Genomic DNA, 14,699 nt, shown 5'->3' on the forward strand with positions numbered 1-14,699 from the left:
CAGTAAACAACCCCGGGTCCGTTAGTCTGCTCCGCCAGCACCAACCCAGACCGCTTCGCCGGCCTCGCCCGGGGCAAACCGGCTGCTGGGAATTTCCCGGCACTCGCCCAAGCCGTGGTGGCTTCGGCGCCTAGGGATAAACTGGTGATGGCTCGCGGGGGGCACCGCTCTCCCAGGCACTTCCTGCGCGCTGTGCACCCTCGGCCTAGGCCCTGCGCAGCGACTCTTGGAGAGTCCCGGGGGGGCTGGATGCAGTGGCTCCTGCCTCTGATCCGAGCACTTTGGGAGGCTAAGATGAAAGGATAACTTCAGGCCAAGAGTTCGAGACCAGCCTGGGTAACACAGTGAGACCCTGTCTGTATTTTTTTTTTTTTCTTTTGAGACAGAGTCTCACTCTGTCGCACAGGCTAGAGTGCAGTGGCGCAATCACGGCTCACTGCAACCTCCACTTCCCAGGTTCAAGTAATTCTCCTGCCTTAGCCTCCTGAGTAGCTGGGACTACAGGCGCGCGCCACCACGCTTGGCTAATTTTTTTTTTTTTTTTTTTTTTTTTTTTTTTTTTTTGTATTTTTAGTAGAGACAGAGTTTCACCATATTGGCCAGGCTGTTCTCGAATTTCTGACCTCATGATCTGCCCACCTTGGCCTCCCAAAGTGCTGGGATTACAGGCGTGAGCCACCGCGCCTGGCCCCCTTTCTGTATTTTATAGAAGAGTGTCCCAGGAGACCCCGCTCCCAGGGGTGGGTGCGCAGGAGAAGGGGGAGGTCCTTTTCTGCCTATTAATGCAGTTTTCACTTCTGAACATATTTTGTATAACTTAGATGATCGCGGAGCCTCAGTTTCCTCATCTGTAATATAGATTTGAAGGAAACTTAACCTCACAGAGCCTTGTAGAGAGTAAATGAAATATTCCGTAGAAAGTTCCTAACAGCGTGAGGGAGGAGGGGTCACTCAGAAGGTGGGAGGTCATATCGAGGTTACAGTTTCATTGCCACACATGCACCCTAAAATCCTTACACATACACACACACACACACACACACACACACCCCTTGAGCCTAGAGGTTTGCACAGATAGGTCATTCATGCATTCATCAACCAATGTTTGCTGAACACCTACTACATGCCAGGCCCTGTGGATACAGCAGGAAACGAACTAGACAAGACCTTCTTGGCTCCCACATTTTTTTTCCCCAAATACCTACACTTCAAGGAGAGCCACTTAAAAAATTGTTTTTAATTGACATGTAATATTAGGTTGGTGGAAAAGTTATTTTGTCTTTTTGCATTTAAAAGTAATAGCAAAAACTGCAATTACTTTTGCAGCAACCTATTATTGTACCTAGATGTGGGGTACCATGTGATGTTTTGGTACCTGTGTACATTGTGTAAAAAATCAAATCAAGTCACTTAGCATATCCATCACCTCATACATTTATGGCTTCTTTGGGGTAAGAACATTCAAAATCCCCACTTCTAGCCACTGTATTTTGAAATATACAATACTAGGGCCAGGTGCGGTGGCTCACGCCTATAATCCTATCACTTTGGGAAGCCAAAGCAGGCAGATCACCAAAGGTCATGAGTTCGAGACCATCCTGGTCAACATGGCGAAACGCTGCATCTACAAAAATATAAAAAAATTAGTCAGGCATGATGGCGGGTGCCTGTAGTCCCAGCTACTCGGGAGGCTGAGGCAGGATAATCACTTGAACCCAGGGAGGTTGCAGTGAGCCGAGATCGTGCCACTGCACTCCAGAGCCTGGGTGACAGAGCAGGACTCCATGTAAAAAAAAAAAAGAAAAAAGAAATGTGCAATATTGGTAGTTTTCACTTTTTCCTTTTATTTATTTTGAGGTGAGGTCTCACTCTGTCACCCAGGCTGGAGGGCAATGGCATGATCATAGCTTACTGCAGCCTCCAACCCCCAGGCTCAAGCGATCTTTTCACCTCAGCCTCCCTAGTGGCTAAGACTACTGGTACATGCCACCAAGCCCAGCTAATTTTTTTTTTTTTTTTTTTTTTTTTTTTTTTTTTTTTTTTTTGAGACGGAGTCTTGCTGGAATTACAGGCTTGAGCCACCACGCCAGGCTAACTTTTTGTATCTGTAGTAGAGACTGGGTTTCAACATGTTGGCAAGGCTGGTCTTGAACTCCTGACCTGGTGATCTGCCCATCTTGGCCTCCCAAAGTGGTGGGATTACAGGCATAAGCCACCAAGCCCAGTCCCAACTAAGTTTTTAAAATTTTTTTGTAGAGATGGGGTCTCACTATGTTGCCCAGACTGGTTTAACACTCCTGGCCTCAAGTGATCCACCCGCCTTGACCTTCCAAAGTGCTGGAATTACAGGTGTGAGCCACCATGCCCAGCCCTAACTGTAATTTTGTACCTGTTAACCAATCTGTCTCTATCCTCCCACTACACCCCAGCCTCCTGTAACCACTATTCTACCCTACTATGAGATTTATTTATTTATTTATTTATTTATTTATTTATTTATTTATTTATTTGAGATGGCGTTTTGCTCTTGTTGCCCAGGCTCGAGTGCAGTGGTGTGACCTCGGTTCACTGCAACCTCTGCCTCCCAGGTTCAAGCGATTCTCTTGCCTCAGCCTTCTGAGTAGCTGGGATAACAGGCACCCGCCAGCACACCCAGCTAATTTTTTTGTAATTTTAGTAGAGATGGGGTTTCACCATGTTCACCAGACTGGTCTCAAACTCCTGAAATCAGGTGATCTGCCCGCCTCGGCCTCCCAAAGTGCTGGGATTGATTATAGGCGTGAACCACTGCACCTCGCCGAGATCAACTTCTTTATTTCATTCCACATATATGAGAGACTATGTGGTGTTTGTCTTTCTATGCATGGCTTATTTTACTCTCATGATGTCCTCCAGGTTCATCTGTGTGGCCACAAATGACAGGATTCAGTCGTTGGATCCCACTGTCTGATGGGGATGAGAAGTAATAAACCAGGGAGGAATAATACTTTCAGATAGCGACAAATGCTGTGACTAAAGTAAAATGGGGGAATGTGACACAGAGTCACCCACAGGTGATTTCTGGGTTAAAGTGGTCAAGAAAGACCTGTGGGAAGAGGTGACATTTATGCAGAGACCCAAATCATGAGTAGGGGCTAGCCTTGGGAAATCTGGGGGAAGAATTTAATAAGTGCAGGAGCCCTGAGGCTGGACCAGTTTTGAGAACAGAAAAAGGTCCTTGGTGGGGCTACAGCCAAGTGAGTAAGGGTGAGATCGGCAACATGGGCCAGGGCCAGATCACACAGGGCTATTTAGAGGGTTGTATTAGTGCCCTGTGGCTGCTATAAGTTGCCATGAACTTGGTGACTTAAAACAACAGCAATGTGGCCAGGCATGGTGGCTCACGCCTGTAATCCCAGCACTTTGGGAGGCTAAGGCAGGCGGATCACCTGAGATCAGGAGTTAGAGACCAGCCTGGCCAACATGGCGAAACCCTGTCTCTACTAAAAATACAAAAAATTAGCCGGGCATGGTGGTGCACACCTGTAATCCCAGCTACTCGGGGGGAGGCTGAGGCAGGAGAATCTGTTGAACCTGGGAGGCAGAGGTTGCAGTGAGCTGAGATCGAGTCATTGCACTCCAGCTTGGGTAACAAGAGTGAAACTGTCTCAAAAAAAAAAAAAAAAAAAAGAAAGAAAGAAAGAAAAGAAAAGAAAAACCAGAAATTTACTCTCCCATAGTTCTGGAGGCCAGAAGTCTGACATCAGTTTCACTGAGCCAAAATTTTCCAAAATTTGGGAAGAGCCAAAATCAGGTGTCCCAAGGGTCATGCTCCCTTTGCAGGGTCTAGAGGAGAATCCCATCCTTGTTCTTCCAACCCTGGTGGAGACTGCTGGCACTCCTCAACCTATGACTATATCGACCCTGTCTCTACCTCCTACTTCACATGGCCTCCTCCTCTTCTGTATGCATAACATCTCTGTCTGCCTCTCTTATAAGGACACTTATGATTGGGTTAGGGCCACCCAGATACTCCAGGATAGTCTTCCCCAAATAAAGAATCTTAATTTGAGACTGGGCGTGGTGGCTCATGCCTGTAAACCTAGCACTTTGGGAGGCCAAGGCAGGAGGATGGGTTTGGCTCAGGAGTTCGAGACCAGCCTGGGCAACATAGCAAAGACCCCTGTCTCTAAAAATAAAAAATAAAAAAATTTAAAAAAATAAAAAAAAAATTGACTGGGTGTGGTGGTGCACACCTGTGGTCCCAGCTACTCAGGAGGCTGAGGTAGGAGGATTGCTTAAGCCCCAGGAGGTTGAGGCTACAGTGTGAGGCTACAGTGAGTCATGTTTTTGCCTCTGCACGTTTTTGCACTCTGCAAGGTGACAGAGCAAGACCCTGTTTCAAAAGAAAAAAAAAAAGAAAAGGAATCTTAATTTAGCCACTTAATCTGCAAAGACTTTATTACTTTATAAGGTAAGATGGACAGGTTCCAAGAATTAGGATCTGTTTTGTTCATTTGTTTGTTTTAGACAGGGTCTCACTCTGTTGCCCAGGCTGGAGTGCAGTGGTGCCATCTCGGCTCACTACAACTTCCGCCTCCAGGGTTCAAGCAATCCTCCTGCCTCAGCTTCCTGAGTAGCTGGGACCACAGGTCCTTGAGCCACCGTGACTGGCTATTTTTTGTATTTTTTGTAAAGACTCGGTTTCACCATGATGCCCAGCTGGTCTCGAACTTGAGCTCAGGCAATCCTCCTGCCTTGACCTCCCAAAGTGCATGAGCCACTTATATCTTTTAGTGGCCATTATACAGCCTACCACAATGATGGAGAAGGGCTAACATTTTATTTTAAGGCCTGGAGTGTTTTGTTGTTGTTGTTGTTGTTTTAGATGGAGTCTCGCTCTGTCGCCCTTGCTGGAGTGCAGTGGTGTGATCTTGGCTCACTGCAAGCTCCGCCTTCTGAGTTCACGCCATTCTCCTGCCTCAGCCTCAGCCTCAGCCTCCGGAGTAGCTGGGACCACAGGCGCCCGCCACCACGCCTGGCTAATTTTTTTGTATTTTTAGTAGAGATGGGGTTTCCGTGTTAGCCAGGATGGTCTTGATCTCCTGACCTCGTGATCTGCCTGCTTTGGCCTCCCAAAGTGCTGGGATTACAGGCGTGAGCCACCGTGCCCGGCCAAGGCCTGGAGTGTTTTAATCAGGTGAGAGACAAGCTCTGATGAACACTTTAAAAATATCACTGGTTGATGCTGACTTAACCCTTTACTCACTCAACAGGGTGTTCAACCCCCTCCCCTCAATGCACCTGAGACCTTGCCTCTGTCCCAGCACCCTACTTGCAGTAGGTACTCTGGAAATGAGAAGTGCTTCTTGGTAGCTGCAAAATTGTTACTCAGAGACCAGCCTCTCTGCAGACCAGTCCAAGTGCAGAACAAAGCTCGGGTGAGCCCTTAATTTTATTATGACACAGAAAACAAAAAGATTATTGTTTCTGAGGCAGATTCTGAAACAGTAGGGTGTTTTTGTTTTGGTTTGGATTGTGTGTGTGTGTGTGTGTGTGTGTGTGTGTGGTTTTTTTTTGTTAATCCCACTTTCATTCCTTTCAAATGGCAGCAAGCAAGACTGAATCACTCCACTGTTTTTCACTTTGACATTTTCTTCCAAACAAACTTCAGTCGACCCCTCGTCAGAAATAGTGGGAAGGAACCTGTCCCCAGACTGGAACCAGCTGCCCACCCACAGTCTCCACTGGCGCCATGGGGTCCTGGATTCTTAGGATGGGGTTGGGGGACAGACAGCCTGTCTACAGCCAGGACTGGCCTCCCCTTCCCAGGCTCTGAGTAGCCATCTCCACACGGGATACCTGCAGTACATGTCTTGCCTCAGTTTTCTTCAGTTCTACAAAAGTTCCCTATTCTGACCAAAACCCCACTGTGTACTGGGCCTGCCTAGCTGTGATCCCAGCTACTCAGCTACTCAGCAGTAGGGGTTCAGGCACGAAGCAGATGTTTAATGTGTGCCTTGGGAGTGCCAGGCCCAGGGTACAGAGCTGTGAGCTGTGATGAGGGCCCCCACCTTCAAGGAGTCTAGTGGGGGAGACAGACAGTCTAGATGTACAAACCCACCAAGAAATAGCAACTCACCAATAGTGATGATGCCACCACAGAAAAAGAGCAGGATGCCAGGGGAGAGAGTAATTCTGATTGGGGGTTGTCATTTAGATAACTGGGACAAGGAAGGTCTGAACATTTTAGAAGAGACATGGAGGATGAAAAGAATCAGACAGGAGAAGAACATTGCGGGCAGGGAAAACTACCTTCTGTGCAAAGGCCCTGAGTCAGGGAAGACTTTAAGATCTTTGAAGAAGGACAGAAGACTAAGAGTTGGGAAGACAGGGAGAGATGAGGTTCAAGAGGCAGCCAAGGGTCAGATCACCTGGGTCTTAAACCACTGAAGGATTTACACTATTAGATTTACAGTTGTTATTGTAGCCGGGTGCGGTGACTCACACCTTTGGGAGGCTGAGGTGGGGGGGGAATTGCTTTGAGCTCAGAAGTTTGAGACCAGCCTGGCCAACATGGTGAAACGCTGTCTCTACTAATACAAAAAAATTAACTGGGTGTGATGGTGCACACCTGTAATCCCAGCTACTTGGGAGGCTGAGGCAGGAGAATCACTTGAACCCAGGAGGGGGAGGTTGCAGTGAGCTGAGACTGCACCTTTGCACTCCAGCCTGGGCAACAAGAACGAAACTCCGTCTCAGAAAAACCAAAAACAAAAAAAAGACAATTGTTGTTGAGACAGGGTCTCTGATGCCTAGGCTGGAGTGCAATCGTGTGATCATGTCTCACTGCAGTCTTGACCTCCTGGGCTTGAGCGATCCTTAACTTCCCCAGTAGCTAGGACTATAGGCATGCACCACCACACCCAGTTAATTATTTTATTTTTTATTTTTAATTTATTTTTACTATTTGTTTTTGAGATGGAGTCTCGCTCTGTTGCCCAGGTTGGAGTGCAATGGCGCGATCTCAGCTCACTGCAACCTCCGCCTCCCAGGTTCAAGCGATTCTCCTGCCTCAGCCTCCGGAGTAGCTGGGACTATAGGTGCCCACCACCATGCCTGGCTAATTTTTTTTATTTTCAGTAGTGACAGGGTTTTACCGTGTTTAGCCAGGCTGGTCTTGATCTCCTGACCTCGTGATCCGCCCGCCTTGGCGCCCTAATTTTTAAATTTTTTGTAGAGACGGGGGTCTCGCTGTATTGCCCAGGATGGTCTCGAACTCCTGGCCTCAGGGAATCATCCTGCCTTGGCCTCCCAAAGAGCTGAGAGCACAGACATGAGCCATCACGCCCTGCCTGATTTACAATTTTAAGAAATTCACAGAAAGGTTCCCATGGGGGTTCATCTAACAGCTTCCAGAAGCCAACTTCAACCAGTTGCTGATTGCAGTCAACAAATATTGATTGAGTACTTTACCAACTGGCCCTATGCTTGGTGCTGTGGGAGTGACTCCTTTTTTTTTTTTTTTAATGCATTTTATTGTGTATATATAAGATATACAATATGTTATAAGATACATATACAGTAAAATGGTTACTGTAGTGAAACAAACTAACATATCCATCATCTCACATGGGTACCCATTTTCCTCCCTGTGGCAAGAGCAGCTATAATCTACTCATTTAGCAAAGATCCTGAATGCAACACAATGTTATTAACTATAATCCTCTGCCGGGCGCGGTGGCTCACGCCTGTAATCCCAGCACTTTGAGAGGCCAAGGTGGGCGGATCATGAGGTCAGGAGATCGAGACCATCCTGGCTAACACGGTGAAACCCCGTCTCTACTAAAAATACAAAAAATTAGCCGGGTGTGGTGGCGGGCACCTGTAGTCCCAGCTACTCGGGAGGCTGAGGCAAGAGAATGGCGTGAACCTGGGAGGTGGAGGTTGCAGTGAGCCGAGATTGTGCCACCGCACTCCAGCCTGGGCGACAGAGCGAGACTCCGTCTCAAAAAAGAAAAAAAAAAAACAAACAAAAAAACTATAAGCCTCATACTGTGCATTAGATCTTTCCACTTCTTCATCCTACATGTTTGCCACTCTGTACCCTTTGACCTACATCTCCCCATTTCCTAGTTAGTTTTGAGGGCTTTTTTTTTTTTTTTTTCTGAGACAGAGTCTCTCTCTGTCGCCCAGGCTCGAGGCTCGAGTGCAGTGGTGCGATCTTGGCTCACTGCAAGCTCCACCTCCCGGGTTCAAGCCTTTCTCCTGCCTGGGACTATAGGCACCCGCCACCCCTGGCTAATTTTTTGTATTTTTAGTAGAAACGGGTTTTCACCGTGTTAGCCAGGATCGTCTCAATCTCCTGACCTCATGATCTGCCTGCCGTGGCTTTCCAAAGTGCTGGGATTACAGGCGTGAACCACCCACCCGGCAAGATCTAGCTTTTGTGCTCAGCATCTGGATGTTGACCTCTAAACCCTTGGAATGTCATATCTGATAGCCATTGTTTAGGGTGGAGCTGGCCACACCCGATAGTCTAACAATGTGGTTTAGCATGGGGTCTGGCTGCAGCAGGTCGCCAAACAGTGTGGCTTAGGGTGGAGGCTTTGGGATACAAGATATGGACCCACATAGCTGGACCTTAGGAGAAGCTGGAGTCTGAGATTTGCTGCCCGGGCAGTCAACCCTGCCTGCATGATGGGACCTCAATAAAGACTCTAGAAACCAAGACAGTGAGTTTACTAGGGTGGCAATAGTCTGTGCGTATTGTCACACATTGATGCTGGGAAAGTAATGCTGTCCCTGATTCCACAGGGAGAGGATAATGGAGGTTCCAGGTTTGGAACTTTCCTGGCCCCTCCCTATACACCATTTCCCTTGGCTGGTTTTAATTGGTATCCTTCAGCTGTAATAAACTGCAGCTGTGGTTATACAGCTTTCAGCGAGTTCTGTGAGTCCTGGCTGATTATGGAACCTAAGGATGGTTTGGGGAAACCCCTGAACTCTGTCGTTGTGTGAGCAGTGTCACTCAGCCACCTTGTTTATGCTTTTCTTTCTTTTCTTTCTTTCTTTCTTTTTTTTTTTTTTTTTTTCCTGAGTCGGAGTCTGTCCCCTAGGCTGAAGTGCAGTGGTGCGATCTCAGCTCACTGCAACCTTCGCCCCCTCCAGGGTTCAAGCAATTCTCCTGCCTTGGCTTCCTGAGTAGTTGGGACTACAGGGCTGCACCACCACACCCAGCTAATTTTTGTATTTTTAGTAGAGACAGGGTCTCCCTATGTTGCCCAGATTGGTCTTGAACTCCAGGGCTCAGTGATTTGCTCGCCTCGGCCTCCCAAAATGCTGGGATTATAGGTGTGATCCACTGAGCTCAGCCTGGTCAACTTGTTTTACTTGAAACAGGCTGGGGGTGATGGTTTGTGCCTATAAGCCCAATCCCAACACTCTGGGAGGCGGAGGCCAGTGATGGTGAGGGCATCATTTGAGGCTAGAAGTTCGACACAGCCTGGGCAACAGAGTGAGACCCTATCTCTATTTTTTAAAAAGCAAAATAAAATAATTATATATATATATATATAAAATTTCTCATATATATATATATATATATATATATATATTTGAGATGGAGTCTCTATCGCCCAGGCTGGAGTGTAGTGGCACGGTCCCAGCTCACTGCATCCTCTGCCTCCTGGATTCAAGGGATTCTCCTGCCTCAGCTTCCCAAGTAGCTGAGACTACAGGTGTGTGCCACCACGCCTGGCTAATTTTTGTATTTTTAGGAAAGACAGGGTTTCACCATGTTGGCCAGGCTGGTCTCGAACTCCTGACCTCAGGTGATCCACCCACCTTGACCTCCCAAAGTGCTGGGATTACAGGCATGAGCCACCTTGCCCAGCCAAATAATATTTTTAAAAAGATATTGCATTTTCCAGTGGCCGGGTGCGGTGGCTCACGCCTGTAATCCAGCATTTTAGGAGGCTGAGGCAGGTGGATCACGAGGCCACGAGATCGAGACCATCCTGGCTAACACAGTGAAACCACGTCTCTACTAAAAATACAAAAATCAGCTGGGTGTGGTGGCGGGCACCTGTAGTCTCAGCTACTTGGGAGGCTGAGGCAGGAAAATGGCATGAACCCAGGAGGCAGAGCTTGCAATGAGCCGAGATCGTGCCACTGCACTCCAACCTGGGTAACAGAGCAAGACTCTGTCTCAAAAAAAAAAAAAAAAGAAAAAGAATCCATGTTTGGCCAGGCGTGGTGGCTCACACCTATAATACTAGCACTTTGGTAGGCCGAGGTAGGTGGATCACTTGAGGTCAGGAGTTTGAGACCAGCCTGGCCAACATGGCAAAACCCCGTTTCTACTAAAAATACAAAAATTTGCTGGGCATGGTGGCAGGCGCCTGTAATCTCAGCTACTCAGGAGGCTGAGGCAGGAGGGTCACTTGAACCTGGGAGGCCGAGGGTGCGGTGAGCTGGGATTGCACCACTGAACTCCAGCCTGGGCAACAGAAGGAAAAAAAAAAAAAATTCCAAAGTGGCCTCACCATTTTACATTGCCATTGGCAATATATGAGAGACTTCTAGCAGTAGCCTCTCATCCTTGCTAATACTTAGTATTGCCAGTTTTTTTAAAAAGCCATTCTAATAGGTGTGCAGTAGTGTCTCATTGTGGCTTTACTGTTTATTTCCATAATAACTAACAATGTTGGGCATCTTTTCATGTGGTTGTTAGCCATTCATATATCTTCTTTGCTGAAGTGTCTGTTTAAAGTTTTTGCCCATTTTAATATTGGGTTGTCTCCTTGTACTTGAGATATAACTGGATGCAAGTGCTTTATCAGATATATCTGATTTTAAAAAAACTTGCAAATATTTTCTCCCAGTCTGTGGCTTGTTTTTTATTTTTTAACAGTGTTTTCGACTGGGTGGTGACTCACACCTATAATCCCAGCACTTTGGGAGGCCCAGGTGGGCTGATCGCTTGAGCCCAGGAGTCTGAGATCAGTGTGGCCAACGTGGTGAAACCCTGTCTCTACCAAAAAAATACAAAAATTAGCCAGTCATGGTGGCGTGCCTGTAATCCCAGCTACTTGGGAGGCCGAAGTGGGAGGATCACTTGAGCCCACGAGGTGGAGGTTGCAGTGAGCCGAGGTCGCACCACTGCACTCCAACCTGGGTAACAAAGCCACGCTAATTTTGAAGAGCAAAATTGTTATTCTTTTTTTTTTATTTTAAAGATAGGGCTTCCTTCTGTCACCCAGGCTGGAGTCCAGTGGCATGACCATAACTCATTGCAACCTCAAACTCCTGGGCTCAAATGACCTCAGCTTCCCAAGTAACTGAGACCCCAGGTGTGAGCCACCTTGCCTGACTATTTTTTGTTTTTTTTTAAGAGTCGAGTGTTACTATGTTGCCCAGGCTACATTTGTATCACAAGTAATGAGCCAATATTGCTACATTGTTATTAAATACTTATTCAGAGTTCTTCAGTTTTCCCCTAATGTGTTTTTTCTGTTTCCAGGATCCCAACCGGGTTACCACAGTACATTTAGTCATCCTGTGTCTGTAGACTCTGCTTGGCTGTGACAGTTGCTCAGAACTTCCTTGTTTTGGATGACCTTGATCATTTTGAGGAGTACTGGTCAGGGTTTTGTTTTGTTTTGTTTTGTTTTTTAATTTGTTTGTTTTGTTTTGTTTTGAGACAGAGTCTCACTCTGTCACCCAGGCTGGAGTGCAGTGGCGTGATCTCAGCTCACTGCAACCTCTGCCTCTTGGGTTCAAGTCATTCTCCTGCCTCAGCCTCCCAAGTAGCTGGGATTACAGGCACGCGCCACCATGCCCAGCTAATTTTTGTATTTTTAGTAGAGACAGGGTTTCACCATGTTGGTCAGGCTGGTCTCAAACTCCTGACCTCATGATCCACCCACCTCAGCCTCCCAAAGTGCTGGGATTACAGATGTGAGCCACTGTACGCGGTCCTGGTCAGGGGTTTTGTAGGATGTTCCTCAATTGAGATTTGTCTGATATTATTTTCTCATGATTAGACTTAGAGTAATGCATTTTTGGAAGGAAGGCTACAGAGGTAAAGTGCCACTCAAGGATACCTACTATCAATGGAACCTATCACTGTTGATGTTGACCTTGATCACCTGGTAAGATTGTATTTATGTATTTATTTTTTACTTTTTGAGATGGAGTCTCACTCTGTTGCCCAGGCTGGAGTTCAGTGGCACAATCTTTGTTCACTGCAACCTCTGCCTTCTGGGTTCAAGCGATTCTCCTGCCTCAGCCTCCTGAGTAGCTGGGATTACAGGCATGCGCCACCATGCCTGACTAATTTTTGTATTTTTAGTCGAGAGGGGATTTCACCATGTTAGCCAGACTGGTCTCAAACTCCTGACCTCAAGTGATCCACCCGCCTCAGCCTCCCAAAGTGCTAGGATTACAGTTGTGAGCCACCGTGCCCAGCCCATTTCTGGTTTCTACTTAGCTTTTTTCGCTTAACTCTTTGTCTTGAGATTTCTCCATGGTATGAACCTGTTTTTTTTCTTTCTTTCTTTCTTTCTTTTTTTTGGTAAATTAGGATTGTGTTATTTATTTCTTTCATTACACAGCAAATATGGACCAAGCCCTATTATGTGCCAGGCCCTAGCCCCAGGGCTCCGGCTAATCACCAAGCCACAGAGTGACCAGAGTTTGGTTTTGGGGGGTGTTAGGGAGAGCCATTAAACAAAGGATTACCCAGATAATGTGCTTGGATGGAGACCCAGGCAGCTGGGGGACACTGTGCCAGACAACTTGATTTATGGGAGTGAGCAGGGAGGGTTTCCAGAAAGATCTGGAGTGTGAGGGTGGCCCTCTTGGTGTTGAACAGAGAGACAAGACCCTGGCCAGAGCTCCCTCCAGAGAAGCAGAGAGGGGCACAGGTGGGAGAAGTTCTAGTCCCTCACTTCTTGGGGCCCCTGAGATCCAGCAGCCTGCCTGCCTACCCCACCTTCTGTCTCATGAGCCAACAAATCTCCCTTTTTTGCCAAAACGAGGGCAAGCTGGGTTTCTGTCTTTTACACCCAAAGAAATCGATGAATGGCGTTACAGTCCCCCTAACTCAGCGGTCCCCAGCATTTTTGGTGCCAGGAACTGGCACTGGTTCTATGGAAGACTATTTTTCCCGGGGAGGTAGGGGTGGGTTAGGAGGGTGGTTTGGGGATGATTCAAGCACATTACGTTCATAATGCACTTTATTTCTATTATTATAACATTATAATATATAATGAAATAATTATAGAACTCACCATATTGTAGAATCAGTGGGAGGCCTGAGTTTGTTTTCCTGCAACTCAATGGTCCTTTCTGGAGGTGATGGGAGATCATCAGACGTTAGATTCTCACAAAGAGTGCACAACCTAATCCCTTGCATGCAGAGTTCACAATAGGGTTCACGCTGCTATGAGAATCTAATGCTGCCCCTGATCTGACAGGAGGCAGACCTCAGGCAGTAATGCAAGCGACGGGGAGTGGCTGTCAATACAGATGCAGCTTCCTTAGCTTGCCTGTGGCTCACCTCCTGCTATGCCACTGGTTCCTAACAGGTCACGGACCAGTATAGGGGTTAGGGACCCCTGCCTCTACTCTTCCCTTCTTCCTATATGGCTCAGAGAGGTGAAGTGATCTACCCAAGGTCACATAGCAGGAATTGAAACGCAGTACTTCTCAACCTGTTCAAGGTTTAGCAGGGGCCTCTGGGATCCACCAACCAGGTTTGTGATGAAGGGAGAGGTGAACTCAGAGCAGTTTTTGGGAGACTGAACAGCAAAGTGGTAGGGAAAGTTGGTCTCAGACCCAAGATATTACAGAAAATTACCCCTGGATGGAATCTTCCAAATTGAATTGTGCTTTAGGGCACTGTTAGAATAATGAGTCTCCTCACCATATCCTAATCCCTGGAACCTGTGGCTCTGTTACTTTAAATGCTTAAAAGAGAGTTTGCAGCTGTGGTTAAATTAAGGATTTGGGCTGGGCGTAGTGGCTTACGCCTGTAATCCCAGCACTTTGGGAAGCAGGTAGATCACTTGAGGTCACAAGTTCAAAACCAGTCTGGTCAACATGGCGAAACCCTGTCTCTACTAAAAATACAAAAATTAGCCGGGCGTGGTGGTGTGTGCCTGTAGTCCCAGCTACTCGGAAGACTGAGGCTGAGGCAGGAGAACTGCTTGAACCCAAGGAGTCGGAGGTTGCAGTGAGCCGAGTTCGTGCCACTACACTCCATCCTGGGCAACAGAGTGAGACTACATCTCAAAATAACAACAACAATAATAATAATAGACTTGGAGATGGGGTGATGACCCTGGTTTATCAGACGGGCCCAGTGTAATCACAAGGGTTGTTATAAGAGGTTAGGCAGGAAGGTCAGAGTCAGAGAAGGTGATGTGAAGACACAGCAAAGGTTGGAGTGGTGTGGACTGAGGAGCCAAAGAATGTAGGTGGTCTCCAGCGGCTGGAAGAAGAAAGGAAATGGATTCTCCCTTCTGGCCTCCAGAAGGAATGTAACCCTGTGGTCCATTTTAGACTTCTGACCTCCAGAACTGTAAGATAAATAAATGGGATGGTTTTAAGCTACCAAATTTGTAGTTACGTGTTACGGCAGCAATAGAAACTCCTGAATCTCCTTGGCAGCATTTCCACCAAGTTACCATCCATCCTCGTCTTGAATGCCTCCA

This window comes from Chlorocebus sabaeus, chromosome 5, assembly GCF_047675955.1.
Source record: "Chlorocebus sabaeus isolate Y175 chromosome 5, mChlSab1.0.hap1, whole genome shotgun sequence".
NCBI lineage: Eukaryota > Metazoa > Chordata > Mammalia > Primates > Cercopithecidae > Chlorocebus > Chlorocebus sabaeus.